This window comes from Bubalus bubalis, chromosome 7 (genome assembly GCF_019923935.1).
Source record: "Bubalus bubalis isolate 160015118507 breed Murrah chromosome 7, NDDB_SH_1, whole genome shotgun sequence".
In the NCBI taxonomy this organism is placed as follows: Eukaryota; Metazoa; Chordata; class Mammalia; order Artiodactyla; family Bovidae; genus Bubalus; species Bubalus bubalis.
The window spans coordinates 1,117,351-1,132,615 of record NC_059163.1 but is presented as its reverse complement, the minus strand read 5'-3'; the positions used below and the strand labels follow the sequence as shown (position 1 = coordinate 1,132,615).

General features: G+C 45.6%; 1 protein-coding gene across 8 annotated transcripts in view; it reads right to left on the bottom strand.

Moving 5' to 3' along the window:
* NSD2 (nuclear receptor binding SET domain protein 2) overlaps positions 1-15,265 on the bottom strand; it is a 77,190-nt gene that overhangs the window by 44,220 nt on the left and 17,705 nt on the right. Inside the window, exon 1 of one of the 8 annotated variants that reach the window (XM_044946295.1) lies at positions 141-165. The exons of the other annotated variants lie outside the window; for them this stretch is intronic. The gene's annotated coding sequence lies outside the window, so the exon portion shown is untranslated. Of the gene's footprint in view, positions 1-140; positions 166-15,265 lie in introns of those variants that run through there. 8 annotated transcript variants of the gene reach the window in all.

Here is a 15,265-nt window from a genome sequence, read left to right as displayed (position 1 = left end):
TTCCTCAGAGCACCCACAGGACCAACGAGCCCACCCGACACACTAGGGAACGGAAGGCAGGCATGGGGGGTATCGCTGCCCTGTGTCCATCCACAGAGCGGGGCGTGCTGCAGCCTCGGACAGGAAGGGGAGGCGGCTACCTGCCACACGCGGATCCTGAGGACGTTACGCTGAGTGAGCAGTACGCCAGTCACAAAAGGCTAACAAATGCTGTGTGGCTGCATTCTCATGCGTAGTCAAATCCACAGACAGAAAGCAGGAAGGCGGATGCCAGGACCTGAGGGAGGGCAGGACAGGGAGCTGGTGTTTTAATGGGGGCCAAGTTCCAGGCTCACAAGACGAAACCGTTCTGGTGGCGATGGCTGCAACACCGTGCATGTACTTAACACCCTCAACTGCACATTTAAACATGGTTAGGAGGGGGGACTTGCCTGTGGTCCAGCGGCTAAGACTCCGTATTTGCAACGCAGGGGACCTGGGTTCGATCCCTGGTCAAAGAACTAGATTCTACACGCTACAACGAAGAGCTCCTGTGCAACAACTGAAAGATCACACGTGCCTCAGCTAAGACCCAGCACAGCCGAGTAATTCGCTCAGATGGTTAAGACAGTAAATGTTACGAGAATTTTAACACAACTGAAAGAAAAAGACTACTCAAGAAGAACATAATGGGAAAAAAGAGTGTCTCCAGGCGCATCACTCACAATATACAGGATAAAACCAGGACGCGTGCTCATCTCCTGCCAAAGTACTAAAATTGCAACTAGCTGTTAAAAACCATCAACAGGAGGATGCTGGAACCCACCAAAAAAAAGATACCCGACGTCCAAAGACAAAGAAGCAGCCATAGCAAGACGGCAGGAGGAGCTCATTCAGGATAAAATCAACACTACACTCGGGGGGGCGGGTGACCCACAGACTGGAAAACAGGAACACCAAAGAAGCGCAAGCACTGCTGTGAAGGCTCTGGGCCCCACGTGAGGCTTCCCAGCCTGGGGATCCAACAAAGGGGCGGGGCATCCAGCCTTGAGGGCCAGTGGAACTTGATTACAGGCCTTCCAGAGGACTGGGGGAAACAGAGATTCCACCAGATCAGTTCAGTCACTCAATCGTGTCTGACTCTTTGCGACCCCATGAACCGCAGCACACCAGGCCTCCCTGTCCATCACCAACTCCCGGAGCTTCCTCAAACCCACGTCCATGGAGTCGGTGATGCCATCCAACCATCTCATCCTCTGTCGTCCCCTTCTCCTCCTGCCTTCAATCTTTCCCAGCATCAGGGTCTTTTCCAATGAGTCAGTTCTTTGCATCAGGTGGCCAAAGTGCTGGAGTTTCAGCTTCAGCATCAGTCCTTCCAATGAATATTCAGGACTGATTTCCTTTACGATGGACTGGTTTGATCTCCTTGCAGTCCAAGAGACTCTCAAGAGTCTTCTCCAGCACCGCAGTTCAAAAGCATCAATTCTTCAGTGCCCAGCTTTCTTTATGGTCCAGCTCTCACATCCATACATGACTACTGGGAAAACCATAGCCTTGCCTAGACGGACCTTTGTGGGTTGGTCACGGTTTTTCTTCCAAAGAGCAAGCGTCTTTTAATTTCATGGCTGCTGTCACTGTCCCCAGTGATTTTGGAGTCCAAGAAAACAAAGTCTCTCACTGTTTCCATTGTTTCCCCATCTATCTGCCATGAAGTGATGGGACTGGATGCCATGAACTTCGTTTTTTGAATGCTGAGCTTCAAGCCAGCTTTCTCCCTCTCCTCTTTCACTTTAATCAAGAAGCTCTCCAGTTCCTCTTTGCTTTCTTCCCTTTCATAAGGGTGGTGTCAAATGCGTATCTGAGGTTACTGATATTTCTCCTGGAAATCTTGATTCCAGCTTGTGCTTCATCCAGTCTGGCATTTTGCATGATGTACTCTGCATATAAGTTAAATAAGCAGGGTGACAATATACACACTTGATGTACTCCTTTCCCAATTTGGAACCAGTCTGTTCCACGTCCAGTTCTAACTGTTGCTTCTTGACCTGCATACAGATTTCTCAGGAGGCAGGTCAGGTGGTCTGGTATTCCCATCTCTTTCAGAATTTTCCAGTTTGTTGTGATCCACCCAGTCAAAAGCTTTGGCATGGTCAATAAAGCAGAAGTAGATGTTTTTCTGGAACTCTCTTGCTTTTTCTATGATCCAACTGATGTTGGCAATTTGATCTCTGGTTCCTCTGCCTTTTCTAAATCCAGCTTGAACATCTGGAAATTCTCGGTTCATGTACTGTTGAAGCCTTGCCTGGAGAATTTTGAGCATTACTTTTGTTAGCATGTGAAATGAGTGCAATTGTGCGGTAGTTTGAACATTCTTTGGCATTGCCTATGTTTAGGATTGGAATGAAAATTGACATTTTCCAGTACTGTGGTCACTGCTGAGTTTTCCAAATTTGCTGGCGTATTAGGGACAGCACTTTCACAGCATCATCTTTTAGGATTTGAAGTAGCTCAGCTGGAATTCCATCACCTCCGCTAGCTTTGCTTGTAGTGATGCTTCCTAAGACCCACTTGACTTCGCATTCCAGGATGTCTGGCTCTAAGTGAGCGATCACACCATCGTGATTATCTGGGTCATGAAGATCTTTTTTGGATAGTTCTTCCGTGTATTCTTGCCACCTCTTAATATCTTCTGCTTAAGATATCTTAATATCTTTTGCTTAATATCTTCTGTTAGGTCCCTACCATTTCTGTCCTTTATTGAGCCCATCTTTGCATGAAATGTTCCCTTAGTATCTCTGATTTTCTTGAAGAGATCTCTAGTCTTTCCCATTCTGTTGTTTTCCTCTATTTCTTTGCATTGATTGCTGAGGAAGGCTTTCTTATCTCTCCTTGCTGTTCTATGGAGCTCTGCGTTCAGATGGATGTATCGCCCCTTTTTTCCTCTGCCTTTCACTTGTTTTCTCAGCTAGTAAGGCCTCCTCAGACGACCATTCTGCCTTCTTGCATTTCTTTTTCTTGGGGATGGTTTTGATTACCGCCTCCTGTACAATGTCATGAACCTCTGTCCATGGTTCTTCAGGCACTCTATCAGATCTAATCCCTTGACTCTATTTGTCACTGTGTGCTGTATAATTGTAAGGGATTTGATTTAGGTCACACCTGAATGGTCCAGTGGTTTTCCCTACTTTCTTCAATTTAAGTCTGAATTTGGCAATAAGGAATTCATGCTCTGAGCCACAGACAGCTCCCCGTCTTATTTTCGCTGACTGTACAGACGTTCTCCATCTTTGGCTGCAAAGAATATAATCTGTCTGATTTCAGTATTGACCATGTGGTGATGTCCATGTGTAGAGTCATCTCTTGTGTTACTGGAAAAGAGTGTTTGCTATACCAGTGCACTCTCTTGGCGAAACTCTGTCAGCCTTTGCCCTGCTTCATTTTGGACTCCAAGGTCAAACCTGCCTGTTACTCCGGCCACCTCTTAACTTCCTACTTTCGCATTCCAGTCCCCTATGATGAAAAGGACATCTTTTTTCTGGTGTTAGTTCTAGAAGGTCTTGAAGGTCATCACTAAACTGTTCAGTTTCTTTGGCATTAGTGGTTGGGGCATAGATTTGGATTACTGTGATACTGAATGGTTTGCCTTGGAAATGAACAGAGATCATTCTGTCATTTTTGAGATTACACCCAAGTACTGCATTTTGGATTCTTCTGTTGACTGTAAGGGCTACCCGATTTCTTCTAAGAGATTCTATTCTTGCCCACAGTGTAGATATAATGGTCATCTGAGTTAAATTCACCCATTCCAGTCCATTTCAGTTCACTGATTCCTAAAATGTCAATGTTCACTCTTGCCATCTCCTGTCTGACCACTTCCAATTTCCCTTGATTCATGGACCTGACATTCCAGGTTCCTATGTAATATTGTTTTTTATAGCACTGGACTTTACTTCTATCACCAGTCATGTCCACAACTGGGCGCTGTTTTCAGTTTGGTTGTGTCTTCATTCTTTCTGGAGCTGTTTCTCCATTGATCTCTAGTAGCATATTGGGCAACTACCGACCTGGGAGTTCATCTTTCAGCGTCCTATCTTTTTGCCTTTTCATGCTGTCCATGGGGTTCTCAAGGCAGGAATGCTGAAGTGGCTTTCCATTGCCTTCTCCAGTGGACCACGTTTGTCAGAACTCTCCACCGTGACCTGCCCATCTCAGGTGGCCCCACACGGCACAGCTCACAGTTTCACTGAGTTAGACAAGGCTGTGGTCCACGTGTTCAGTTTGGTTAGTTTTCTGTGACTGTGGTTTTCATTCTGTCTGCCCTCTGATGGATACGGATAAGAGGCTTGTGGAAGCTTCCTGATGGAAGAGACTGACTGTGGGGGAATCTGGGTCTTGTTCTGATGGGCGGGGCTGAGTTCCCTCCCTGTTGTTTGGCCTGAGCCCAAACTATGCTAGGGATAATGCCAGTAATGGTGGCCTTCTGGAAAAGGACTTACACCCACACTGCTGTATTCAGTGCCCCTGACCCCACAGGCCACTGTCAGCCCACGCCTCCACCGGAGGCTCCTGGACGCTCCCAGGCACGGCTGGCTCGGTCTCTTGTGGGGCACTGCTCCTCTTTCCTGGCTCCTGGTGCGCAAGCTTTTGCCTGTGCCCTGCAATGGCCTGTCTCCCCGGTCCTGTGGAAGCTCCACAGTCAAGCCCCACTGGCCTCCAAAGTCAAATTCCCTGGATGTTCTCAGTGCCCGCCAGAGGAAGACCCAGTTTCTCCCTTTTTCAGTCCCTCTCATCAAAAAGCTTACATAAGCTTCTTAGCCTCAGCCATCAGAGGCCAGACAGAAGAAGCACTCTCAGAGCAGCTAAAACAAAAACAGATTACAGAAAGTTAACCATAACAAAAAAGCAGAAAGTTATGTCCCAGGTGAAGGGACAAAATAAAACCCCAGAAAAACAACAAAATGAAGTGGAGACAGGCAACCTTCCAGAAAAAGAATTCAGAATAATGATAATGAAGATGATCCAGGATCTCGAGAAAATGATGGAGGCAAACACTTAGAAAATTCAAGAAATGTTTACCAAAGACCTAGAAGAACTAAAGAACAAACAAACAGAGATTAATAACACACTGGAAGGAATCATCAGCAGAATAACTGAGGCAGAAGGACAGATAAATGACCTGGAGGACAGAATGGTGGAAGTCACTGCCACAGAACAGAATATAGAAAAAAGAACGAAAAGAAATGAACACAGCCTAAGAGACTGCTGGGACAACATTAAACGCACCAACATTGGCATTACAGGGGTCCCAGAAGGAGAAGAGAAAGGACCTGAGAAAATATTTGAAGAGATAATAGCTGAAAACTTCCTGAACATGGGAAAGGAAAGAGTCAACCAAGTCCAGGAAGCACAGAGTCCCAGGAAGGATAAACTCAGAGAGGAATACACCGAGACACATAGCAACCAAGCTGACAAAAATTAAAGACAGAGATAAAGCATGAAAAGCAACAAGGGAAAAACGATAAATAACATACAAGGGAACTCCCATCAGGCTGATTTCCTAAGAGAAACTCTACAAGTCAGAAGGGAATGGCATGCTACATTTTAAATGATGAAAGGGAATCACCTATAACCAAGAATACTCTACCCAGCAAGACTCTCCTTCAGATTTGATGGAGAAATCAAAAGCTTTCCAGACAAGCAAAAGTTAAGAGAATTCAGCACCACCAAACCAGCTTTACAACAAATGCAAAAGGAATTTCTCTAGACGGGAAATACAGAGAAGGAAAAGACCTACAGAAAATAAACCCAAACAATGAGAAAACAGTAATAGGATCACACCTATCAATCATTCCCTTAAATGCAAATGGAGTAAATGCACCAACCGAAAGACAGACTGGCTGAGTGGATGAAAACACATGCACGCACGCACCTTCACTTATCACAACACTCTGCCTGACCCCCAAACTGTATGTAACTATTTTATATTGTTAAGTTAATCATGTTCCCATTATGGCTTGCAATTGTAATTATCTTTTACTTTTTGTCTGGTTATTGATTGAGAAAACCTATGACCAACCTAGACAGCATATTAAAAAGCAGAGACATTAACTTTACCAACAAAGGTCCATCTAGTCAAAGCTATGGTTTTTCCAGTAGTCAGGTATGGATGCGAGAGTTGGACTATAAAGAAAGCTGAGCACGGAAGAATGATGCTTCTGAACTGTGGTGTTGGAGAAGACTCTTGAGAGTCCCTTGGACTGCAAGGAGATCCAACCAGTCCATCCTAAAGGAGATCAGTTCTGAATATTCACTGGAAGGACTGATGCTGAAGCTGAAGCTCCAATACTTTGGCCATTTGATGCGAAGAGCTGACTCATTGGAAAAGACCCTGATGCTGGGAAAGATTGAAGGTAGGAGGAGATGGGGACAACAGAGGATGAGATGGCTGGATGGCATTACTGACTCGATGGATATGAGTTTCAGCAAGCTCCAGGAGTTGGTGATGGACAGGGAGGCCTGGCGTGCTGAAGTCCATGGGGTAGCAAAGAGTTGAATATGACTGAGTGACTGAACTGAACTGATTGTGAAACCCGATTGTGAAAACCAATAAACATCTTTTACTATTGTGATTATGTAATTATTATTCAATACCATTGTATCATGATTGGTCAACAGAAAAACAAAAGAACTCTATATCACCAAAACTAGGATCTAACAGAAAAACCTGTTATCACTTTTTAAAATCCAGATGTGTTACAGAAGTATCTTGAAGTTCTTTTCAAAAATACAAATGCTCAGCTATTGCTTTTTCCTCCAGACATGTTCCTAATGAGCAGCCATGTTTAAAAACAACCCAACTATATGATGCTCTTTTACTTCTGTCTAGTTTGTTTCACTTTTTCTATTTCATATGCATCTGAAACATAGTAAGCTAACTACACTTCAGTAAAATACATATATTATTAAAAAAAGAAACTTGAAAATGGATCAGTAGAAATGATCTTTTAAAAAGAGTAAAATTATTAAAAAAAAAAAAAGAAGAAGAAGAAACAGAGCCTCCGTGATCTGTTTTGTTGTTCAGTCGCTCAGTCGTGTCCGACTCCTTGCGACCCCACGGACTGCAGCACGCCGGGCCTCCCTGTCTATCACCAACTCCCGGAGTTTCCTCAAACTCATGTCCATCGAGTCGGTGATGCCATCCAGCCATCTCATCCTCTGTCTTCCCTTCTCCTCCCGCCTTCAATCTTTCCCAGTATCAGGGTCTTTTCAAATGAGTCAGCTGTTTGCATCAGGTGGCCAAAGTATTGAAGCTTCAGCATCGGTCCTTCCAATGAATATTCAGGACTGATCTCCTTTAGGATGGACTAGTTTGATCTCCTTGCAGTCCAAGGGATTATCAAGAATCTTCTCCAACACCACAGTTCAAAAGCATCAATTTTTCAGTGCTCAGCCTTTCTTTCTGTCCAGCTCTCACATCCATCCATGACTACTGAAAAAAATCATGGCTCTGACTATACAGACCTTTGTAGGTAATATCTCTAGTACTGTCTATAGAGGATGTCAGAGTTTCAATACTCTGTCTAGGTTTGTCATTGCTTTTCTCCCAAGGAGCAAGCATCTTTTAATCTCATGGCTGTAGTAACCATCTGCAGTGATTTTGGAGCCCAAGAAAATAAAATCTGTCACTGTTTCCATTGTTTCCCCATCTATTTGCCATGAAGTGATGGGACTGGATGCCATGATCTTCATTTTTTGAATGTTGAGTTTTAAGCCAGCTTTTTCACTCTCCTCATTCACATTCATCAAGAGGCTCTTCAATTCCCCTTCATTTTCTGCCATAAGGGTGGTGTCATCTGCATATCTGAGGTTATTGATATTTCTCCCAGCAAGCTTGTGCTATAGACCAACATCAAAGGGTCTGGATTCCCACTCCTACCCAGAGGAGAGGGAAGAAACAATGAGATAGAAAAAAACATTTGGGAAAAATTAAACAGAAAACTTTTCCGATTCAGTGAGACATAAATTCAGAGATTCAAGAAGCTCACCAAATCTCAGCAGAAGTGAAGTGAACTGAAAGTCACTGAGTCGTGCCTGACTCTTTGCAACCCCATGAACTATATATATATATATAGTCCATGGAATTCTTTAGGCCAGAATACTGGAGTGGGGAGCCTTTCCCTTCTCCAGCGGATCTTCCCAACCCAGGGATCGAACCCAGGTCTCCTGCATTACAGGTGGATTCTTTACCAGTTGAGCCACAAGGGAAGCCCAAATCTCAGCAGGATATATGTAAAAGAACCCACACCCAGGTATAGTCAGTTCAGTTCAGTTCAGTCGCTCAATCGTGTCTGACTCTTTGCAACCCCATGAATTGCAGCACACCAGGCCTCCCTGTCCATCACCAACTCCCGGAGTTCACTCAGATTCACGTCCATCGAGTCAGTGATGCCATCCAGCCATCTCATCCTCTGTCATCCCCTTCTCCTCCTGCCCCCAATCCCTCCCAGCATCAGAGTCTTTTCCAATGAGTCAACTCTTCGCATGAGGTGGCCAAAGTACTGGAGTTTCAGCTTTAGCATCATTCCTTCCAAAGAGATCCCAGGGCTGATCTCCTTCAGAATGGACTGGTTGGATCTCCTTGTAGTCTAAGGGATTCTCAAGAGTCTCCTCCAACACCACAGTTCAAAAGCATCAATTCTTTGGTGCTCAGCTTTCTTCATAGTCCAACTCTCACATCCACACGTGACCACTGGAAAAACCAAAGCCTTGACTAGACGGACCTTTATTGGCAAAGTAATGTCTTTGCTTTTCAATATGCTATCTAGGTTGGTCATAACTTTTCTTGCAAGGAGTAAGCGTCTTTTAATTTCATGGCTGCAGTCACCATCTGCAGTGATTTTGGAGCCCCCCAAAATAAAGTCTGACACTGTTTCCACTGTTTCCCCATGTATTTCCAATGAAGTGATGGGACCAGATCCCATGATCTTTGTTTTCTGAATGTTGACCTTTAAGCCAACTTTTCCACTCTCCTCTTTCACTCTCATCAAGAGGCTTTTTAGTTCCTCTTCACGTTCTGCCATAAGGGTGGTGTCATCTGCATATCTGAAGTTATTGATATTTCTCCCGGCAATCTTGATTCCAGCTTGTGCTTCTTCCAGCCCAGCACTTCTCATGATGTACTCTGCATATAAGTTAAATAAGCAGGGTGACAATATACAGCCTTGACGTACTCCTTTTCCTATTTGGAACCAGTCTGTTGTTCCATGTCCAGTTCTAACTGTTGCTTCCTGACCTGCATATAGGTTTCTCAAGAGGCAGGTCAGGTGGTCTGGTATTCCCATTTCTTTCAGAATTTTCCACAGTTTATTGTGATCCACACAGTCAAAGGCTTTGGCATAGTCGATAAAGCAGAAATAGATGTTTTTCTGGAACTCTCTTGCTTTTTCCCTGATCCAGCAGATGTTGGCAATTTGGTCTCTGGTTCCTCTGCCTTTTCTAAAACAAGCTTGAACAACTGGAAGTTCACTGTTCACGTATTGCTGAAGCCTGGCTTGGAGAATTTTGAACATTACTTTACTGGTGTGTGAGATGAGTGCAATTGTGCGGTAGTTTGAGCATTCTTTGGCATTGCCTTTCTTTGGGACTGGAATGAAAATTGACCTTTTCCAGTCCTGTGGCCACTGCTGAGTTTTCCAATTTGCTGGCGTATTGAGTGCAGCACTTTCACAGCATCATCTTTCAGGATTTGAAATAGCTCAACTGGAATTCCATCACCTCCACTAGCTTTGTTCGTAGTGATGCTTTCTAAGGCCCACTTGACTTCACATTCCAGGATGTCTGGCTCTAGGTGAGTGATCACACCATCGTGATTATCTGGGTCGTGAAGATCTTTTTGGTACAGTTCTTCTGTGTATTCTTGCCACCTCTTCTTAGTATCTTCTGCTTCTGTTAGGTCCATACCATTTCTGTCCTTTATCGAGCCCATCTTTGCATGAAATGTTCCCTTGGTATCTCTAATTTTCTTGATAATTTTCTAATTATCTCCAGTCTTTCCCATTCTGTTGTTTTCTTCTATATAGTCAATGGAAACATTTAAACCAAGATAAAGAAAAACCCTGAAGAGCAGAAGGGGAAAAAAGGTCCATTAAATACAAAACAATGACATGGATGGTCATTCAACTTCTCATGAGAAATAGAAGCCAGCCATGATTAGAGTAATGGGGAGAAGAAAAAAAAACTGTCCCCCGGCATCTGATATCCAGAAAAAATATTCTGCAAGAATGATGACTAAATATATTTTAAAAGAAATACCAATTAAGAAGTTGTTGCCATCAGATCTTCACTATGAGAAATGCTAACAGAAGTTAGCATTCTCGAGGTTGATGAGAAATGAGACCAGACTGACATGGGACCTTTAGGAAGAAATGAAGGACACCGTTTCACCAGAAACGGTGAACGAGAGTGAGGCTACCTGTTCCTCAGCTTCTAACATTCAGGTGACTACAGCAGAAGACGCAACGCCGCGCTACACCCTCACAGACACGACACAGGCAACAGCCGCAGCACCCGTGCTTGCTGCCCAGAGGCTCCGCGAGCTCCAAGGAGCCTGTGCAAGTGAAGGATGTGAACGGCAGCCCCGGTCAGAGCAACAGCTAAGACCACGACGCTAAGAGACAGAGCCGACAGACGGGTAACCAAGAGGCCAGTCCCAACACTGAAGTCTGGAATACTTACACAAAGATTCAGATTTCTGGCTCCCCTGGATTTAATGCCAGGCGTAGGTGATTGTTATCTACATGTGAACCACATTTTCAAGATTGCCTGTTCCTGTTGGAATTTTCAAGTTTCTTTTAAATCTTTGCATATATCAGACACAACTATTAAATATCTGGTCTTTGCAGACCTGTGTCTACTGCTGGTGCTTTATTTTCACTCAAGGTACTGTTTCTCTGTGCATCTGGTCTGTTTCCCTCCCTCAACTTGAAACTGTGGGCTGCTCACTACTTTTCAGGATTCCATCTGGGACAACGCTTGAAGGCATGGCCCCCTAGAGAGGGTCCACTCTCACTTCCAAATGGCACTGACCATTGACTTGATCTTTCAAGGAGCTTTCATTTTTTACCAAGATTATACCAATAAGTTAGAAAATCTTTCATTCTATCTAGCACTCCGAGAAAAACATAAAACCCAACCAAGAGGTAGAAAACCTGCAAAGCCCACAAAAATCACGGAAGAACGGTCCAGAGGGCTTCACTGGCTCAGTGACCCTCAATCGGGGGAGAGGGATGAGTTTTAGAAGCAGAACAGTACAAAGAACGACAGGGCACATGTGCACGCCCACCAGTCCAAAGTGACAGCTTTCAGCACCTCGCCACATTTGCTTCAAGCTTTTCTGACATAAAAGAAGACCTCTGGACAATGTGCGCCTCCAGCCGAGGACAGGCAAGACGGGCTCAGGGCACCCAGAGCCCCAGGCGAGAAAAGCCAGGCTCAGCCTAGCAGGCTGCCTACCGCCCACCACACACCCACAGCAGTGTCCTGGGGCTCTGGTTCTTCGTGCCCACAGCACCCATTGGGAGCCCCAAGTCCAACAGCTAGAAGCCAAACACAAGCTCCCAGCGCAGCGCCACCTCCCACAGGCCTTGGACAGGGTGACTAAGGAAAACAAAGATGGCATCTGCCTGTTCAGGAAGCCCAAGTCCCACTCAGTCCCCCACCATCGGTTCACAAACCACCCTTCCAGGCTATGGAACACACCCAGGAATGGAGAACTGCTGCATGGGGTTTGCATGCCAAGAAATGCTACCACACCGGACCTGCGATTCGATCAACACATGCTGATTTCCACTGTGTTGATATAAAAAACAAGCACAACTCAGTCTTTCCAACTGCTGTGTATTAGTCATCACGTAAACGCAGCATTCCTATTGTTTAAATTGCTCCACAGCATGGAAAGTGACGGAGAGCTTCCCAAACATTACTACGTAAGGCCGGCATACCTCTCCCACCAAAGCCAGAGAAGTAGTACAAAAGAAAGCTATCGACCAAGATCAGTAGAGTAGGACCGTAAAAAAAATATGACATAACAGAAGCAAATCAAACCCAGTTATTGCCATACGTAGTAAAATAAGGTATCACAGCTACAGAGCGTTTATTCACAAATGATGGCTCAACATTAGGATGAACTCCGTTACCATTTTAACACGTTTCAGGAGATTTCTGGTGAAGATGGCCAAATTATTATTTTTTTTAAAGAAAAAAAAAAAGTGAGCTATATATATCACCTGATTCAAAACAAGAGAGGGAAATCTCCAGATCCAGAAATGAGATGGGAAGAGCAATGAGCCTCCGGGCACGGCAGCAAGGGACAGGACACAGGCCTCTGAGCCAGGCCTGGAGCAGCGGGCAGGGCCAGGTGGGCGCCCGGGCCCCAGAGAGCTGCGGGCTCAGAGGGCGCAGAGTGCGGGACTGTGGCCTGGGCCAGCCTTGGGCTCCACCACTGCCTCCTCTCAGCAAGTGGCCGCCCCCACGCTGCAGCTCCTGGGGACTGAGCACCAGCCTCGCCACAGGTCAGCGGTCAGAGCGCTGTGTGCTGAGCCGCTCCTCCAGCAGCCCGGGGCTGGGCCCACAGCAAACACCCCCAGAGGCCCCTGGAGAGACAGTCACCCTCAAAAACTGCCTCGGAAGGCGGTGGGGGCCCAAACCCCGAGCCAAGAAACAAACGGTGGTCCTGGGAGGAATGATGCTGCGTAGCCCTGCCAGGCAGCTGGGACTGCTCAGGGGCTTCTCCACTCCAGAGCCGGCCTGGGGCATGCCCCGTGGAGGACCGCAGGGAGAGCAGTCAGTCCACGCCGCTCAGCACGGCCAGAATCCACCACACTGACGGCACCAGCTGCCCGAGCGGATGCGGAGCAGCAGGAAGTCTCCTCACTGCTGCTGGGAACACAGTTTGGTGGTTGCTCACAACACTGAACATACTCTCATCATATGATCCAGCAATCCCACTCCTTGGAATTTACCCAAGGAAGCTGAAAACTTACATCCACAGAAAAACCTGCATATGGAGGTTTATATCAGTTTTATTTCATCACTGCCGAAAGCTGGGAGCAATCAAGGTGTCCTTCAGCAGGTGAATGAACTGATAAACCGAGATCCTCAGACAATGGAATGTTATTCTGCCTTAAAGAGGAATGAAGCATTGAGACACGTCACAGCGCGCGCTCACCCGCATGCACTGCACTAGGCGGAAGCTGCTGCTCACTGAAGGGCAGCGCTGACGGCTGCACTGTGTCGCACCACGGCCGCCGCGGCTCAGCTGGTAAAGCGCCTGCGACGTGGGGGCCTGCGCTCGAGCCCTCAGCTGGAAAGATCCCCTGGAGAAGGGAACAGCTATCCACTCCAATATTCTGGTCTGGAGAATTCCACGACTATATAGTCCATGAGGTCACAAAGAGTCGGACGCAACTTTCACTTTTTCACACAGCTTGCAGGATATTAAGTTCCCCGACCAGAGGTTGAACCCATGCCCTCAGCAGTGAAATTGCAGAGTCCTAACCAGGGGACTTCCTCAGTGATCAATGCAAAGAAATACAGGAAAACAACAGAATGGGAAAGACTAGAGATCTCTTCAAGAAAATGAGAGATACCAAGGGAACATTTCCTGCAAAGATGGGCACAATAAAGGAGAGAAACAGTATGGGTCTAACAGAAGCAGAAGATAGTAAGAAAAGGTGGCAAGAATACACAGAAGAACTATCCAAAAAAGATCTTCATGACCCAGATAACCACAATGGCGTGATCACTCACCTAGAGCCAGACATCCTGCAGTGCGAAGTCAAGTGGGCCTTAGGAAGCATCACTACGAACAAAGCTAGTGGAAGTGATGGAATTCCAGCTGAGCTACTTCAAATCCTGAAAGATGATGCTGTGAAAGTGCTGCACTCAATACGCCAGCAAATTTGGAAAACTGAGGAGTGGCCACAGGACTGGAAAAGGTCAGTTTTCATTCCAATACCAAAGAAAGGCAATGCCAAAGAATGTTTAAACTACCTCACAACTGCACTCATCTCACACACTAGCAAAGTAATGCTCAAAATTTTCCAATCCAGGCATCAACTGTCCGTGAACCATGAACTTCCAGATGTTCAAGCTGGATTTAGAAAAGGCAGAGGAACCAAACTGCCAACATCCACTGGATCATAGAAAAAGCAAGCGAGTTCCAGAAAAACATCTATTTCTGCTTTATTGACTACACCAAAGTCTTTGACTGTGTGGATCAGAACAAACTGTGGAAAATTCTTCAAGAGATGGGAATACCAGACCACCTGACCTGCCTCTTGAGAAATCTGTATGCAGGCCAAGAAGCAACAGTTGGAACTGCTTATGGAATAACAGACTGGTTCCAAATAGGAAAAGGAGTACGTCAAGGCTGTATACTGTTACCCTGCTTGTTTAACTTACGTGCAGAGTACATCATGAGAAATGCTGGGCTAGATGAAGCACAAGCTGGAATCAAGATTGCCAGGAGAAATATCTATAACCTCAGAAATGCAGATGACACCACCCTTATGGCAGAAAGTGAAGAACTAAAGAGCCTCTTGATGAAAGTGAAAGAGAGTGAAAAAGTTGGCTTAAAACTCAACATTCAGAAAACTAAGATCATGGCATCCAGTCCCATCACTTCGTGGCAAATAGATGGGGAAACAATGGAAACAGTGACATATTTTATTTTCTTGGGCTCCAGAATCACTGCAGATGGTGAATGCAGCCATAAAATTAAAAGACGCTTGCCCCTTGGAAGAAAAGCTATGACCAACCTAGACAGCATATTAAAAAGCAGAGACATTACTTTGCCAACAAAGGACCATCTAGTCAAAGCTATGGTTTTTCCAGTGGTCATGTATGGATGTGAGAGTTGAACTGTAAGGAAAGCTGAGCACAAGAATTGATGCTTTTGAACTGTGGTGTTGGAGAAGACTCTTGAGAGTTGCTTGGACTGCAAGGAGATCAAACCAGTCAATCCTGAAGGAAATCAGCCCTGAATATTCATAGGAAGGACTGATGCTGAAGCTGAAACTGCAATACTTTGGCCACCTGATGCAAAGAACTGACTCATTTGAAAAGGCTCTGATGCTGGGAAAGATTGGAGGCAGGAGGAAAAGGGGACGACAAAAGATGAGATGGTTGGATGGCATCACTGACTCCATGGACATGAGTTTGAGGAAGCTCTGGGAGTTGGTGATAGACAGGGAGGCCTGGCGTGCTGAAGTCCATGGAGTCGCAAAGA